This window comes from Rattus norvegicus, chromosome 2, assembly GCF_036323735.1.
Source record: "Rattus norvegicus strain BN/NHsdMcwi chromosome 2, GRCr8, whole genome shotgun sequence".
NCBI lineage: Eukaryota > Metazoa > Chordata > Mammalia > Rodentia > Muridae > Rattus > Rattus norvegicus.
In genome coordinates, this window is record NC_086020.1 from 114,769,371 (window position 1) to 114,787,926 (window position 18,556).

The window sequence follows — 18,556 nt, forward strand, 5'->3', positions numbered from 1 at the left end:
CAAAACCAACTGAGTGTCTCCTACGAAACCATTTCCTTCAGCACTAACTACATCAGCCTCCATAACAAGGACAGGCCGTTCTTCCCAAGATTGATCTGAGGGCCCAAACTCCATCTCCCTAGACTAGCATGGCTGGATTCTCTGACTCTGAGGTATGGTTCTTTTGCCATTTATTGTTTTGTATTGTTTTGCTTTTTTTAAGACAGAGTTTTTCTGTGTAGCTCTGGCTGTCCTGAAACTCCCTCTGTAGGCCAGGCTGGTGATCTTGAACTCACAGAGATCCTCCTGCCTCTGCCTCTCAAGTGCTGGGACTAGAGGTGTGCACCACCATGCCTGGCTTTTGTGGCAGCTTCTTCTTCTTTTGTTTAAATTGATAGTGGCTTCCTCTCTATCTGAGCTTAAGCGTGTATTATAAAGGCCTAACACAGGCTAAGTGATAACTACCTTAATTTTCTTAAGAAAACGTATTCGGAAGTGAGTACAAAATTAAATACTTTGTTATGAGCACTTCCAGTGGAATTTATGGGAAGACAAAGAAAAGTAACTGTCTAGATGTGAAGTTAACTTCTGAAATGACGTTAAACTATTTTTAAGGGGGAAATACCGTTTTGGGTCCTGGCGGCCAGTTCCCAGTAACTCTCTAAAAGAACAGACACAAGGGTCAAGAGGAGGGGCGCTCCTATGTGTCCTCTTGGCCTTTTAGGAAACATGGAGTTATTCCTTTGGCCTGGTTCATGAGACTCTACAAGAAGGGTGATACTGTAGACATCAAGGGAATGGGCACTGTTCAAAAAGGAATGCCCCAGATGTGTTAACCACGGCAAAACCGGAAGTGTCTACGATGCCACCCAGCATGCCGTGTACATCATTGGAAGCAAGCAAGTTAAGGGCAAGATTCTTGCCAAGAGAATCAATGTGCGGACTGAGCAAATCAAACATTCTAAGAGCAAAGACAGCTTCCTGAGGGAGCCAAAGGGAAAGGCACCTGGGCTCAGCTGACGCTGGCACCAGCCTGTGCTTACCCCACCCAGAGACGCACACTTAGCGAGGACTAACAGGAAGGAGCCGGAGCAGCTGGAACCCTTTGCATGGCCGAATGTACAAAAAGAAATAGAGGACCCGGACAGTAAAGTGGTGTGTGTGTGTGTGTGTGTGTGTGTGTGTGTGTGTGTGTGTGTGTGTGTGTTATCGCTTGCATTTCTAGGAGAGAGGGAGACAAACTCACTGTGTAGTTCTGCTTAACCTGGAATTTAACTGTCGGAAAAAGACTGGCCTTTTCAGAGATCCTCCCGCGGCTCCTCCTGAGTGTTGGAGTTAAAGGTACGTGCCGCCACACCTGCCAGCCCATTTCTTCTCCTGTATTATAGTAACAAATATTGTGAGTCACATGGAAACAGATAAAACACGATTTGCTTTCATTTTTTAATCAAAAGTATGAACCCTTTATTCATACAATTTCTCTGATTTTAGGGGCAACTCTCCTCATTTATTACACATTCTATTCTGTTTCGTTCTCAAATTATGAATACTAAGTTCCACATGATTGAGAAGAAACTATGCTGAGCTATGCTTTCCCCATTTTAATTGTAAATAGAACGTGTCTAAAGCCTCCATAAGGCTGAGAAACTTTTGGCTTGACCATTTTCCTTTTTCTCAACAGTAGATGGCAATATTTGTTCACCTGTAGCAAAGACTCCTATTACTCTAGTAGCTTTAGGATTTCATTCCTTTTCGTCACTCAGGAGAATGAAATTGTTCTATTGAACACTGCAAATTGAAGGTGAAAATGGTTTGTGTACTAGTGATCTTATATTTAAAATTTTTATTGAAGACATACAAATGTTTGCAAGTCCATAAAAACAGGCAATGTAGACAGGCAGTGGCTGCTGGGAGTGTGGGTGAACAAAGGAGCCCGGGTGCCAGACAAGTGCAGACGGGACTCAGCAAACAACTTTAGCTTTGTTCCCTTGAAATTGTCGAATCATGTTGCCAGTTTGTTTCCTTACTTCTTGTTTTAAATTCCAACATCGTAGCCAACCCTACATGTGCTCTTTCTTCTCAAAAAAAAAAAAAAAAAAAAAAAAAAAACCCTGTGAGAAGTCCTCCCGAGGCCATGTCAGTTACCCCTTAAAGACTGGCTCTCCAGGGTTAGACAGAAGCAGTGTTTCTCCACAGCACCAAGAACCCCAGAAGCGCTCAGCTCAAGGTTTAAAGATCGCCGTTAGTCAAGTCAAAGTGCTTTACTGTCACTCAGGATCCAGTGAGTGTTGCCTGTGTCAAGGAAGTAAATGCTGTCTTCTCCTTCTCAATTTCCAGAATAATCTTGGCCTTTGAAAGCACCACTGTGTGATTTTGTCCACTCGGATGAGGGGACCTGGAGGTGTAAGAGCTCAACAGTGTTGTTTTAGGAATCTCCATAACGAATGTTACTTTTATCGACATTATTTTTGATGCGTGGTGTGCTGAAGTTGGGACCACTTCTTCCCAGTCCCATGCCTGCAGAAATAAGACTCAGACTCAAAATGTATTTACAATTATCTCAGCTATACAGCTAGGCTCTTCTCCGACTAGAGTCATAACATAAGACAACCCTTTTGTTTTAGCCTACATTCTGTCACGTGACTGGTGTTCAGTACCACACATCGGTCTCCTCACATCTTCTGGGCAGATCTCCCAGCAAATCTCCTGCCTGGCTCTACCCCACAATTGTTTCACCTCCTGGATGTCCTAATTCTGTTCCTGCCTAAGCCATAGGCCATCGGCCTTTTGACAGGTGATATCATCCATACAATACACACGTTAGTCTCTCTGCGCACTGTTTGGTACTAAGTGGGTTGTTCATTGGCAATAACTTTCAGCTTCCTGTTTAATTCTTTTGTTTGATTTTGCCTTTTCTGAGCCACTGTGTAGTCTAAGCTATCCTTAAGTGTTTGGGTTAGGTCCTTGCCACCACCCTTGGCGTGGGTCTGTGCTTTAGGACGAGTCATCCTTTGCAGATAGCGTGTCACTTATAGTTTGCATCTGGGAGTGCTTTGGATGGACAAAGACCCCTTTTCAGACAGACCTGCTAGGGTGCATGGCAAGCATCAAACTATATGTGAAACAAAGAAAAAAGAGGGGATGTTTCATACCTGATGCTATCAAATTAACACGTTTTTTCACAATTTCATGCTGACCAAGACTTCAAAGGTGTCTATGGTACACATTGACATTGGCCACTCTTTATTCCCCTATTTTTATAGTTGATAATCAGTTTCTCAGGACCAATAGATCCAACTATAATCCTTTTGGATTCATTTTAAAGGATAAAATGATTTATGTTAAGTAGCTAGGTTTTAAGGGTAAATGTTTTAAAAATGTTCTATTTTTTAAATTTTATTTTGTGCATATGAGTGTTTTGCTTACATATATGTCTGTGCTTAGTGACCCAAGAGGCCATTATAAGGAGTTGGAACTGGAGTTACAGATAGTGGACGCTACCACACGAGAGTGCTGGGACTCAATCCTGGGCCCTCTGGAAGATCAGGAAGTGTGCTTAACAGCTGAGCCATCTCTCCAGCCCCAAAGATTTTAGATTTTCATGTGCGTGTGTGCGTGTGTGCGTGTGTGTGTGTGTGTGTGTGTGTGTGTGTGTGTCTGACTTCAGTACTGGAGGAGGCCAGGGAAGTGCATTGGATCCCTTGGAGCTGGAGTTGTGGGTAGTTAGGAGCTGTCACACATTGGGCTGCGAACCAGACGTGGATCCTGTGCAAGAGCACTGAGCAATCTTAACTGCCGAGCCCTCTCTCCAGCCTCAAGAGTAGACGTTTTGGAATTTCAATGACAAGTACAATTCAATCTATCTTCAGGTCTGTTGCTGTTGGCAACTGCTAGTTTCAGGGCCAAATTTTTTAGGCTTCTAAAGATTTACATTGATTTTAAATTTCTGTCTAGGAACTCATACAATTTTGAGAAGGGAACAGAATGTGTGGCCTGCTGACAGGTATTACATAAATAAAGCTATCATGTTCTGTGAAGTTTTGATGGGCTTATAGTCAAATGAAGGGGATGTTTTGGGTCTTTGTGGGTGTTTCCTATAGAGAAAAGCAGTGTTTTCTCTCCGTGTCTCCCACAAGATGGCGGCTTTTGCAGCTGAAGGGTACTTACATTTTAGGATCACTGATCATCTATTAATAACATCTATTAATAACGTATCTTATGTTAGGCAGAGTTCCAAATTTCATTTCTCTCATCATATCAAGACGCGCCCTGAGATCAGCTAGGGACACTGTTGTAGCTTGTATATGTCTATATGCTTTTGTCTTAGGAAACAGTGTGAGTTTCTTTCTAACACACCTCTCTTGTTGCATAATAGTCTATGCTCAGCCTCTAGTTTGATGGCCTCAAATCTGTACAAAGGTAAGTGTGGATTTAAGCACAGACCTTAAGGTTGCAAGCTTCCTTCCACATCAGGAGGCGTTAAGAGTTCAACTTAATAGCCTGCATCCAGAGGCTGCTGGGAACGGAGAGTGACCTTGTAGGTGTGAACTGGCTGGCTTCTGCATTCATTCTTGTCTCAAAAGGTGGGACTACTAGCAGATGGGGTCGCAAAAGCATTCTATTAACAACTGAGAAGAATTAAGGATGATAAGAGTATTTCGTGACCTAATTTTATTTCTTCTATGCAAACTGCTGGGTGGGAATCATTTCTTCTGAAAAAAAAAACTCTAGTTTTTTTTTTTTTAAATTCTCTATTGCACCTGTCCTATTGCTAATTGAATATTTTCCTCCCAGCATCTTATCATAAGTAACCTGATATTTGATTACTCACATGAACATGTGCGAACTTAAATTTAGATGACCAATATTTTAAAATGTTAGCTAGTAACTTGTGTGGGGCCTGCTCGATCAAGAGCAATGTCCTCCTGAGAAAGTGTCTTCCTTTGGTGCCTATTATATCCCAATGCCCTGGACTAGTGTGCTGCCAGTCTAGGGTGTGAGGCACTCTTGTTCCTGGTGTTATTATTTTCTCCATGGGTAGAAGGCCAGAGAGAATGAGAGCTAGTGGAAGCGGCACGAGGATGAATGACCCTATCCTTTGAGATTTAACGAACAAAGTCAGTACTTCATTCCATATGGGGTATGAGGAGAGGCAGCCCTTTTCTCTCTGAGGTCACATGGGAGAGCTTCGGATGCCGGCTCTTGGTCGTGCCTCCCTGCTTTTGGAAGTCTCTTCCTCCACTGTGTGTGTACTTTACTTTTTCTTCTGCCTATCTCCACAAACATCTTCTTCCTAGATATAAACCCAATTCCTTCACTGCCCAATGACCTGACAGCTCAGGGATGAGGTCTAAGTCAAGTTGTACACACTACTTATAACTGAATTTTAACTATACTGCACTCAAAAGCCCTTAACTATTCCTACCACTCAGGAGTTGCTGTGTTCTCCTAGGAATATTTAACTCTCCTAACTTCAGAAGAGCATTCCTCCAAGGCCTCCTTTTCCCCCTGGTTATCTATTGCCCTAAACCAGCAAGCCCTGGTTTTTTCTTGTGCAGAACAGTTTTGTTATTTGTCTTCCTGTCTTTGGAGACAGATATCTATGATGAGTTCTCTTTGTTTCTTTATGAAACCAACATTTATTCAATGTGCGATGCTAAATGTTAATAGTTTAATCTCCTGAAATATTTGGAGATTTATAAGGGATTAGACTGGGGAAATGAGAAGTGTTTGACCAGCAGAATATTTTCATCCCCTACAAACTGTTCTTTGGAGGCCATTTTTTTTCCTGTAATTTTGAATTCTTTTTATTTTGGTATTGTTTCTCAGCAGGCATATATTTGAATATAGAAAGAATCATTTAATGAAAAGATGGAAATAGAGGGGCTGGAGAGACGGCTCAGTGGATAAGAGCACTGGCTGTTCTTCCAGAGGACCTGGGTTCAATTCCCAGCACCCACATGGCAACTCACAACTATAACTCCAGATCTAGTGGATCCGACAGCCTCACACAGACAAGCATACAGGCAAAACACCATGCACATGGAAATAAGATGGGAGTAGGACCCTTTGGTCAAGTTTAAGTGGATTTCTGTGTTAGCCCATTTCTGTATAAACAAATCCTATAAGGGAGAATCTACTGTGTGACAGGAAAGTCTCTCTCATGAAGGCAGTCGCCCAGGGAAGTGCATGCAGCGGTTCCAGTTTAGATTGGGCTTATTCCAGAATTCTTCATCACTTGGCTAAAGTGACATTCAGCGTGTACCTTTTATCCATGGATCAACTGATGGCATTTCTTTTCTTTTTAATATTTATTCATTTATTATATATAAGTACACTGTAGCTGTCTTCAGACACACCAGAAGAGGGCATCGGATCTCTTTACAGATGGTTGTGAGCCACCATGTGGTTGCTGGGATTTGAACTCAGGACCTCTGGAAGAGCAGTCGGTGCTCTTAACCGCTGAGCCATCTCTCCAGCCCCCCTGATGGCATTTCTGTAATGACAGAAGTCCATTGATTTCATAGTGCTTTTTTTTTTTGGTCAGCAAATGTGATATTGTTTCATTGTAAGTATTTCCTTATATGTAAACATGAATCACTTGGTTGTGGTACGTGCTGTTTGTGTGAACAATCTGAACCAACAATAAGGTATTCAGATAGCACAGCACGCTCCTTTGTTAGCATGCGCTGCACATGGGTGCATGATATAACTCATACATCGTTCCCCTGGCAATTTCCTTCCCTCACTTTACTGTCAAGAGGACTATATGAGATCGAGTTGTTATTTGGAAAGGTTTTGCTTGTTAGATTGCAGTAACGTGATAAGCCTTATGTTGACGTTAAATACGAGAGAGCAGTTAGTACTGCTGAGTCGCGATGACCTTCACCATGACTCCTCTGAAGAGCAGGCGCTGATACACATACATTCATAAAATCATTTCATAGCTGGCCGTGGTGGTGTGCGCCTTTAATCCCAGCACTTAGAAGGCAGAGGCATGTGGATCTTGGTGAGTTTGAGGTCAGCCTGGTCTACAAAGCAAGTCCTAGGACAGCCAGTGCTGTTATAGAGAGAAACCCTGTCTTAAAAAAATGAAACAAAACTTTAAAAGGTGGGAAAACTATAAAATCATCTCATAGCAAAAAGAGGCTCATTTTCAAATGACTCATAGAGAAAAATATTCAATTCAAAATTGCATTAAATTGTTACATAGGTACATTAATGTTGACTAAAAACCCTAAGTTATAAAAACATACTTGGTAAATGTTTTTTTTCTCCCACCTCTGGTCTTCCTCTGTATGTAAATATACATTATAGGCATGTAAATTCAATGTAAATATATCATGTATTCTCCCCTGGTACATTTGAATTAACTAACAACTTGACACCGCCTAGAATCACCTAAAACAAGTCCCAGTGAGGACCCTGCATAGCATAAGTCTGTTAGTGAGGGATGGTCTTGATTGTCTTAACTGATGTGTGAAAGTTCAGCCCACTGTGAGTGGCCCTATTTCCTGGGCAGGTGGTCTTGGGAGGGGGCCAAAGAGTGAGCCAGCAAACAGATCTTCCACAGTTCTGCCTCCAGGTTCCTGCCTTGACTTCTGGAAATAATAAATTGTGACTTTTCCAAGTGTAAGCTTAAATCAAATAACCCTTTCCTCTCCAAGCTGCAGTGAATAAAACCAGGACACGTGTAGAGCATGTACACGCTCTCCCATGCTTAGCTTTCTTCATTTAACATTATATCAGGAACTTTCCCCATATCAACATGGAACTAACTTTTGGTGTGTGTTGGTGTTGGGGATCAAATCCAGGACCTCACGCATCTTAAGTGCATACTCTACCATTGAGCTACATCCACAGACCCATAAATGTTTTATTTTGAGCTGGGTATGGTGACACATACTTGTAGTGACAGCATTCAGGGGATTTGGTCAAGAACTAACTCATGAAGACCCTATTCAAACATCTTCCTCCCAAAATATCTCTTTTTCCAACTGATTTATTCAGTTGTGTGATATACTCTTATTTATTTAGTTACTATTCAATAAATGACATTTTATTTGAACTACTTATTTATTATGTGTGTGCACATACATACATGTATGCAAAGAGGACAGAGAACAACCCGCAGAACTTGGCTTGGTTCTTTCATTCTACAGTGGGGCCCTGGGGAATCAACTCTGGGTATCAGAGTTGGTGGCAATCATGCTAATCATCTAATTGGCCCAGAACTGTTTTTCCCTAAGACTGAGTCTTACAGTGTATTCTGGATTGACCTCAAGCTTGCAATCCTCTTGCCTCAACCTCCCAAGTGTGCACCACTATCCCTGGCTCTCTCTACACTTCTACCATTTTAAAGAGTGTTCAACAATCTATGAAGAGTCATTTACAAAGTGACAAGAAGTACATAAAGAACACATACATTTGTAAATTGATGGGCTTTCTACTGTTGCTCTCTCTTGGAGTGTTCTGATGTACAAATAAACAATAATATGGAACAAATGCACAGTGTTCTTACTAGCCTCAGTCTTGGGCTTGCACAGTGCTACACAGAATGAAACTTCCACTTGTTCCTGGTTAGATGATTATGCCTCTTTTACTTGAGTCAAAGATTATTTTTGTTATTAAAAAAAATCACACTGTAGTCTGAGGCTTTGAATAAGTTGTGTCCACTTTATTATTATAGCATCCTCTCTTCTTTTGAAATTCTCCTTCTAGGGGTTTGCAGTCAACCCCCAGCAGCACCGTGTGGCTGAGTGGATAAGCCTTTTGCTCTCTCTGCAGACTGTGTTTCTTTCCAAGTGAGTGATCAGGTGGCAAGGGTATGATTGCTGTGCATCAGAACCTGATGGCTGTGTTAGTGATTTATCTGATGGGGACGGTCTCTCGAGGAGCAGTGTTGATGATGCTCCCCTGAGTCAGCTGCCCCTGCTTTGTTGAGCATAGCTGCACCAGGTTTGAGACCAGACAGGAGACACAGAAGTAAACCGCAGGCAGACAGACAGAACTCTGGAGTATTCCCAACAAAACAGGGGCCTGACAAGGAAGAATACATGTTGACAGCATTTCTTAGGACACACTTCAAGGAACCCATTAAAACATCTCCACAGGGTGCACACTTCAATCAGCAGAAGATATTCTGGATCTCGAGTATCACAGGGTCGAGCTTTCCAGTGACTCCAGCATGGCAGCCAACACAGCATGGCTGGAGTAATTAAACAGATCATGGGGCCATTGAGAACTCATGGCCAAATACAGACAAACTTTTCTGCATTGTCATGTTCAGGTACTTTCAGACACTGACAGCCTGATCTAACGGAGAGAGCTATTGAAATGGGAAAGGTTTATTAGAAAGGAAGATTGTTTTTCTGCCACAAGTGACAGTGTTTTGAAAAATCCTTCTGTGGGTACCATGTAAGCTTTCAAGGGAAAGAAGCAAGAGATAATCATCCCCAGCTATGATTCCTATGCTGGATAGTTTTATGACGATTTGGTCCAAGCTAGAGTTATATGAAAGGAGGGAACCCTCAATTGAGAAAATGCCTCCATAAGATCAGGCTGTAGGGCATTTTCTTAATTAGTGACTGGTGAGGGAGGGCCCAGGACACTGTGGTTGGTGCCCTCCCTGGGCTGGTGTTCTGGGTTATATAATAAAGTAGGCTGAGGAATTCATGATGAGCAGGTCAGTAAACAACACCCCATCATAGCCTCTACATCAGCTCCTGCTTCCAGGTTTCTTTCCTGTTTGAGTTCTTATCATAGCTTTCCTCAGTGATCCATATTTATCACCTTGCCCAAAACTCAAGTCCAAGTGGATCAAAGATCTCAATGTAAAACCAGATACAAATTTAATAGAACAGAAAGTAGGGAATAGCCTTGAATTCATTATCACAGGAGCCAACTTCCTGAACAGAACACCAATGGCTCAGCTACTAAGAGCAACAATTAATAAATGGGACTCATCCTGTCCCACATATACCCCATACATATACAGCCACCCAATTAGACAAGATGGATGAAGCAAAGAAGTGCAGGCCGACAGGAGCCGGATGTAGATCTCTCCTGAGAGACACAGCCAGAATACAGCAAATACAGAGGTGAATGCCAGCAGCAAAGCACTGAACTGAGAACATGACCCCCGTTGAAGGAATCAGAGAAAGAACTGGAAGAGCTTGAAGGGGCTCGAGACCCCACATGAACAACAATGCCAAGCAACCAGAGCTTCCAGGGACTAAGCCACTACCTAAAGACTATACATGGACTGACCCTGGACTCTGACCCCATAGGTAGCAATGCATATCCTAGTAAGAACACCAGTGGAAGGGGAAGCCCTTGGTCCTGCTAAGACTGAACCCCCAGTGAACGTGATTGTTGTGGGGAGGGCGGTAATGGGGGGAGGATGGGGAGGGGAACACCCATATAGAAGGGGAGGTGGAAGGGTTAGGGGGATGTTGGCCCAGAAACCATGAAAGGGAATAACGATTGAAATGTAAATAAGAAATACTCATTAATAAAGATAAAAAAAGAAAAAATAAATGGGGCTTATGAAACTGAAAAACTTCTGTAAGTCAAAGGGCACCATCAATAGGACAAGACAATGGCCTACAAACTGGGAAAGAAATCTCCACCAACCATACATCTGACAGAGGGCTAATATCCAAGATATATAAAGAATTCAAGAAGTCCCACACCCGCGGATCCCGGCCCGCAGCAGCTCTCTGCTCCCAGACACCGTGGGAGAGAGACCCGACCGCCTGGTCAGGTGGGCACTCCTGAGGCTGCAGAGCGGAAGAGACCACCAACACTGCCCACCCCTGCCCACATCCCTGGCCCAAGAGGAAACTGTATAAGGCCTCTGGGTTCCCGTGGGGGAGGGCCCAGGAGCGGCAGGACCGCTGCCTCTGAAACACCGCCAGAACCTGAAGGAAACAGACCGGAAAAACAGTTCTCTGCACCCAAATCCCGTGGGAGGGAGAGCTAAACCCTCAGAGAGGCAGACACGCCTGGGAAACCAGAAGAGACTGCACTCTGCACACACATCTCGGACGCCAGAGGAAAACACCAAACGCCATCTGGAACCCTGGTGCACTGAAGCTCCCGGAAACGGCGGCACAGATCTTCCTGGTTGCTGACGCCGCGGAGAGCTCTTGGGCAGCACCCCGCGAGCAAACTTGAGCCTCGGGACCACAGGTAAGACCAACTTTTCTGCTGCAAGTGACCTGTCTGGTGAACTCAAGACACAGGCCCACAGGAACAGCTGAAGACCTGTAGAGAGGGAAAACTACACGCCCGAAAGCAGAACACTCTGTCGCCATAACAGGCTGAAAGAAAACAGGAAAACAGGTCTACAGCACTCCTGACACACAGGCTTATAGGGCAGTCTAGCCACTGTCAGAAATAGCAGAACAAAGTAACACTAGAGATAATCTGATGGCGAGAGGCAAGCACAGGAACCCAAGCAACAGAAACCAAGACTACATGGCATCATCGGAGCCCAATTCTCCCACCAAAACAAACATGGAATGTCCAAACACACCAGAAACGCAAGATCCAGTTTCAAAATCATATTTGATCATGATGCTGGAGGACTTCAAGAAAGACGTGAAGAACTCCCTTAGAGAACAAGTAGAAGCCTACAGAGAGGAATCACAAAAATGCCTGAAAGAATTCCAGGAAAACATAATTAAACAAGTAGAAGCCCATAGAGAGGAGTCACAAAAATCCCTGAAAGAATTCCAGGAAATCATAAATAAACAAGTAGAAGCCCATAGAGAGGAGTCACAAAAATCCCTGAAAGAATTCCAGGAAAACACAATCAAACAGTTGAAGGAATTAAAAATGGAAATAGAAGCAATCAAGAAAGAACACATGGAAACAACCCTGGATATAGAAAACCAAAAGAAGAGACAAGGAGCTGTAGATACAAGCTTCACCAACAGAATACAAGAGATGGAAGAGAGAATCTCGGGAGCAGAAGATTCCATAGAAATCATTGACTCAACTGTCAAAGATAATGTAAAGCAGAAAAAGCTACTGGTCCAAAACATACAGGAAATCCAGGACTCAATGAGAAGATCAAACCTAAGGATAATAGGTATAGAAGAGAGTGAAGACTCCCAGCTCAAAGGACCAGTAAAGAAGATTCAACAAAATCATAGAAGAAAACTTCCCTTACCTAAAAAAAGAGATACCCATAGGCATACAAGAAGCCTACAGAACTCCAAATAGATTGGACCAGAAAAGAAACACCTCCCGTCACATAATAGTCAAAACACCAAACGCACAAAATAAAGAAAGAATATTAAAAGCAGTAAGGGAAAAAGGTCAAGTAACATATAAAGGCAGACCTATCAGAATCACACCAGACTTTTTGCCAGAAACTATGAAGGCCAGAAGATCCTGGACAGATGTCATACAGACCCTAAGAGAACACAAATGCCAGCCCAGGTTACTGTATCCTGCAAAACTCTCAATTAACATAGATGGAGAAACCAAGATATTCCATGACAAAACCAAATTTACACAATATCTTTCTACAAATCCAGCACTACAAAGGATAATAAAGGGTAAAGCCCAACATAAGGAGGCAAGCTATACCCTAGAAGAAGCAAGAAACTAATCGTCTTGGCAACAAAACAAAGAGAAGAAAAGCACACAAACATAACCTCACATCCAAATATGAATACGACAGGAAGCAATAATCACTATTCCTTAATATCTCTCAATATCAATGGCCTCAACTCCCCAATAAAGAGACATAGATTAACAAACTGGATACGCAACGAGGACCCTGCATTCTGCTGCCTACAGGAAACACACCTCAGAGACAAAGACAGACACTACCTCAGAGTGAAAGGCTGGAAAACAACTTTCCAAGCAAATGGTCGGAAGAAGCAAGCTGGAGTTGCCATTCTAATAAAATCAATTTTCAACTAAAAGTCATCAAAAAAGATAAGGAAGGACACTTCATATTCATCAAAGGAAAAATCCACCAAGATGAACTCTCAATCCTAAATATCTATGCCCCAAATACAAGGGCACCTACATACGTAAAAGAAACCTTGCTAAAGCTCAAAACACACATTGCACCTCATACAATAATAGTGGGAGATTTCAACACCCCACTCTCATCAATGGACAGATCATGGAAACAGAAATTAAACAGAGACGTAGACAGACTAAGAGAAGTCCTGAGCCAAATGGACTTAACGGATATTTATAGAACATTCTATCCTAAAGCAAAAGGATATACCTTCTTCTCAGCTCCTCATGGTACTTTCTCCAAAATTGACCATATAATTGGTCAAAAAACGGGCCTCAACAGGTACAGAAAGATAGAAATAATCCCATGCGTGCTATCGGACCACCACGGCCTAAAACTGGTCTTCAATAACAATAAGGGAAGAATGCCCACATATACGTGGAAATTGAACAATGCTCTACTCAATGATAACCTGGTCAAGGAAGAAATAAAGAAAGAAATTAAAGACTTTTTAGAATTTAATGAAAATGAAGGTACAACATACCCAAACTTATGGGACACAATGAAAGCTGTGCTAAAAGGAAAATTCATAGCGCTGAGTGCCTGCAGAAAGAAACAGGAAAGAGCATATGTCAGCAGCTTGACAGCACACCTAAAAGCTCTAGAACAAAAAGAAGCAAATACACCCAGCAGGAGTAAAAGGCAGGAAATAATCAAACTCAGAGCTGAAATCAACCAAGTAGAAACAAAAAGGACCATAGAAAGAATCAACAGAACCAAAATTGGTTCTTTGAGAAAATCAACAAGATAGATAAACCCTTAGCCAGACTAATGAGAGGACACAGAGAGTGTGTCCAAATTAATAAAATCAGAAATGAAAAGGGAGACATAACTACAGATTCAAAGGAAATTAAAAAATCATCAGTTCTTACTATAAAAGCCTATATTCAACAAAACTTGAAAATCTGCAGGAAATGGACAATTTCCTAGACAGATAGCAGGTACCGAAGTTAAATCAGGAACAGATAAACCAGTTAAACCACCCCATAACTCCTAAGGAAATAGAAGCAGTCATTAAAGGTCTCCCAACCAAAAAGAGCCCAGGTCCAGACGAGTTTAGTGCAGAATTCTATCAGACCTTCATAGAAGACCTCATACCAATATTATCCAAACTATTCCACAAAATTGAAACAGATGGAGCACTACTGAATTCCTTCTATGAAGCCACAATTACTCTTATACCTAAACCACACAAAGACCCAACAAAGAAAGAGAACTTCAAACCAATTTCCCTTATGAATATCGACGCAAAAATACTCAATAAAATTCTGGCAAACCGAATCCAAGAGCACATCAAAACAATCATCCACCATGATCAAGTAGGCTTCATCCCAGGCATGCAGGGATGGTTTAACATACGAAAAACCATTAACGTGATCGATTATATAAACAAACTGAAAGAACAAAACCACATGATCATTTCATTAGAGGCTGAGAAAGCATTTGACAAAATTCAACACCCCTTCATGATAAAAGTCCTGGAAAGAATAGGAATTCAAGGCCCATACCTAAACATAGTAAAAGCCATATACAGCAAACCAGTTGCTAACATTAAACTAAATGGAGAGAAACTTGAAGCAATCCCACTAAAATCAGGGACTAGACAAGGCTGCCCACTCTCTCCCTACTTATTCAATATAGTTCTTGAAGTTCTAGCCAGAGCAATCAGACAACAAAAGGAGGTCAAGGGGATACAGATCGGAAAAGAAGAAGTCAAAATATCACTATTTGCAGATGATATGATAGTTTATTTAAGTGATCCCAAAAGTTCCACCAGAGAACTACTAAAGCTGATAAACAACTTCAGCAAAGTGGCTGGGTATAAAATTAACTCAAATAAATCAGTAGCCTTCCTCTACACAAAAGAGAAACAAGCCGAGAAAGAAATTAGGGAAACGACACCCTTCATAATAGACCCAAATAATATAAAGTACCTCGGTGTGACTTTAACCAAGCAAGTAAAAGATCTGTACAATAAGAACTTCAAGACACTGAAGAAAACCTCAGAAGATGGAAAGATCTCCCATGCTCATGGATTGGCAGGATCAATATAGTAAAAATGGCCATTTTACCAAAAGCGATCTACAGATTCAATGCAATCCCCATCAAAATACCAATCCAATTCTTCAAAGAGTTAGACAGAATAATTTGCAAATTCATCTGGAATAACAAAAAACCCAGGATAGCTAAAACTATCCTCAACAATAAAAGGACTTCAGGGGGAATCACTATCCCTGAACTCAAGCAGTATTACAGAGCAATAGTGATAAAAACTGCATGGTATTGGTACAGAGACAGACAGATAGACTAATGGAATAGAATTGAAGACCCAGAAATGAACCCACACACCTATGGTCACTTGATTTTTGACAAAGGAGCCAAAACCATCCAATGGAAAAAAGATAGCATTTTCAGCAAATGGTGCTGGTTCAACTGGAGGTCAATATGTAGAAGAATGCAGATCGATCCATGCTTATCACCCTGTACAAAGCTTAAGTCCAAGTGGATCAAGGACCTCCACATCAAACCAGACACACTCAAACTAATAGAAGAAAAACTAGGGAAGCATCTGGAACACATGGGCACGGGAAAAAATTTCCTAAACAAAACACCAGTGGCTTATGCTCTAAGATCCAGAATCAACAAATGGGATCTCATAAAACTGCAAAGCTTCTGTAAGGCAAAGGACAGTGTGGTTAGGACAAAATGGCAACCAACAGATTGGGAAAAGATCTTTACCAATCCTACCACAGATAGAGGCCTTATATCCAAAATATACAAAGAACTCAAGAAGTTAGACCGCAGGGAGACAAATAACCCTATTAAAAAATGGGGTTCAGAGCTAAACAAAGAATTCACAGCTGAGGAATGCCGAATGGCTGAGAAACACCTAAAGAAATGTTCAACATCTTTAATCATAAGGGAAATGCAAATCAAAACATCCCTGAGATTTCACCTCACACCAGTGAGAATGGCTAAGATCAAAAAAACTCAGGTGACAGCAGATGCTGGCGAGGATGCGGAGAAAGAGGAACACTCCTCCATTGTTGGTGGGATTGCAGACTGGTAAAACCATTCTGGAAATCAGTCTGGAGGTTCCTCAGAAAATTGGACATTGAACTGCCTGAGGATCCAGCTATACCTCTTTTGGGCATATACCCAAAAGATGCCCCAACATATAAAAAGACATGTGCTCCACTATGTTCATCGCAGCCTTATTTATAATAGCCAGAAGCTGGAAAGAACCCAGATGCCCTTCAACAGAGGAATGGATACAGAAAATGTGGTACATCTACACAATGGAATATTACTCAGCTATCAAAAACAACGGCTTTATGAAATTCGTAGGCAAATGGTTGGAACTGGAAAATATCATTCTGAGTGAGCTAACCCAATCACAGAAAGACATACATGGTATGCATTCATTGATAAGTGGCTATTAGCCCAAATGCTTGAATTACCCTAGATGCCTAGAACAAATGAAACTCAAGACGGATGATCAAAATGTGAATGTTTCATGCCTTCTTTAAAAGGGGAACAAGAATACCCTTGGCAGGGAAGAGAGAGGCAAAGATTAAAACAGAGACTGAAGTAACACCCATTCAGAGCCTGCCCCACATGTGGCCCATACATATACAGCCACCCAATTAGACAAGATGGATGAAGCAAAGAAGTGCAGACCGACAGGAGCCGGATGTAGATCTCTCCTGAGAGACACAGCCAGAATACAGCAAATACAGAGGCGAATTCCAGCAGCAAACCACTGAACTGAGAATAGAACCCCCGTTGAAGGAATCAGAGAAAGAACTGGAAGAGCTTGAAGGGGCTCGAGACCCCATATGTACAACAATGTCAAGCAACCAGAGCTTCCAGGGACTAAGCCACTACCTAAAGACTATACATGGACTGACCCTGGACTCTGACCCCATAGGTAGCAATGAATATCCTAGTAAGAGCACCAGTGGAAGGGGAAGCCCTGGGTCCTGCTAAGACTGAACCCCCAGTGAACTAGACTGTTGGGGGGAGGGCAGCAATGGGGGGAGGGTTGGGAGGGGAATACCCATAAGGAAGGGGAGGGGGGAGGGGGATTTTTGCCCGGAAACCGGGAAAGGGAATAACACTCGAAATGTATATAAGAAATACTGAAGTTAATAAAAAAAAAAAAAAAGAATTCAAGAAGTTAGACACCAACAACCCAAATAACCCAATTTAATAATCTACAGAGCTAAACAGAAAAATCCTCAACTGAGGAGCATCTAATGAATGAGAAACACTTAAGGAAATGTTCAGTGTCCTTAGTCATCAGGAAGATGCCAATCAAAATGATTCCGTGATTCCACTTTACATCCATCAGATGGCTAAGATCAAAAACTCAGAGGACAGCACATGTTGAAGAGGATGTCCAAGGGAGGTTGGTTGACTCTTTCTCAGAAGGGGAAATAAAATTGACATTGGAGGTGGATGGGGAGAAAGAAGTGGGTGGGAGAGGGGAGAGAGAGGGGGAATGAGGATAAGGATCAGGTGTAGGGAAAGCAGGGGAGAGAAACCAGAAATTGGCAATAGGTTGTAGGAACACAGCTCTTTAGGGGCACATCTCTAGAACGTGCCAGAGACCTGGGAGGTGGGAGGCCCCTGGGTGTCTATGGGGGTGACTCTAACTGAGACTCCTAACAGTGGGAGATATGGATCCTGAAGTGACCACTTCCTGTACCTACACAGGACTCTCGGTAGAGGGATAAGGACACCAACCCACTCCACGACACCTTTGATCCAAAATGTATCCTGCCTATAAGATGTACAGGGACAAGAATAGAGCAAATGGCCAACCATGATCAGCTCGAACTTAGACCCACATGGGTAAGAACCAGTCCCTGACACTATTAGAGATACTCTGTTATGGCTTCAGATAAGAGCCTAACGTAACCGTCCTCTGAGAGGTTCCATCCAGCAGCCAATGGAAACGGATACAAAACCCTACAACCAAACATTAGATGGAGCTTGGGGAGTCTTGTGGAAAAGTTGCGGACAGGGACTCCACAGGAAGACCAACAGAATCAACTAACCTATATCCTTAAGGGACTCTCAGAGACTGAACCATCAGCCAAAGAGCAAGCATGGGCTGGACCTAGGCTTCCCACACGTGTGTAGCTGATGTGCAACTTGGTCTTCATGCAGGTTCCTTAACAACTTGAGCAGGGGATGCTCCTGAATCCGTTGCCTACCTATGGATCCTGTCCACCTAACTGGGCTACCTTGTCTGGCCTCAATGGGAGAGGATGTATCAAGTCCTACAGTGCTGGGAGGAGTTGTTGATACCCAAGGAGGGCTTCTGCTTCTCAGAGATGAAGGAGAGGTGGGAATGGGGGGAAAATCTGTGTGAGGGGGCATTGGGGTAAGAGAGGGTGCTGATATTGGGATGTAAAGGAATTTTTAAAAGGTACAAACAGTCCATCGGGATTATCTCAAACTACAAAGCTTCTATGTGAAGAGACGATGTGAAAGTGGAAGAAAATATTTGCAACCTCCATCTGA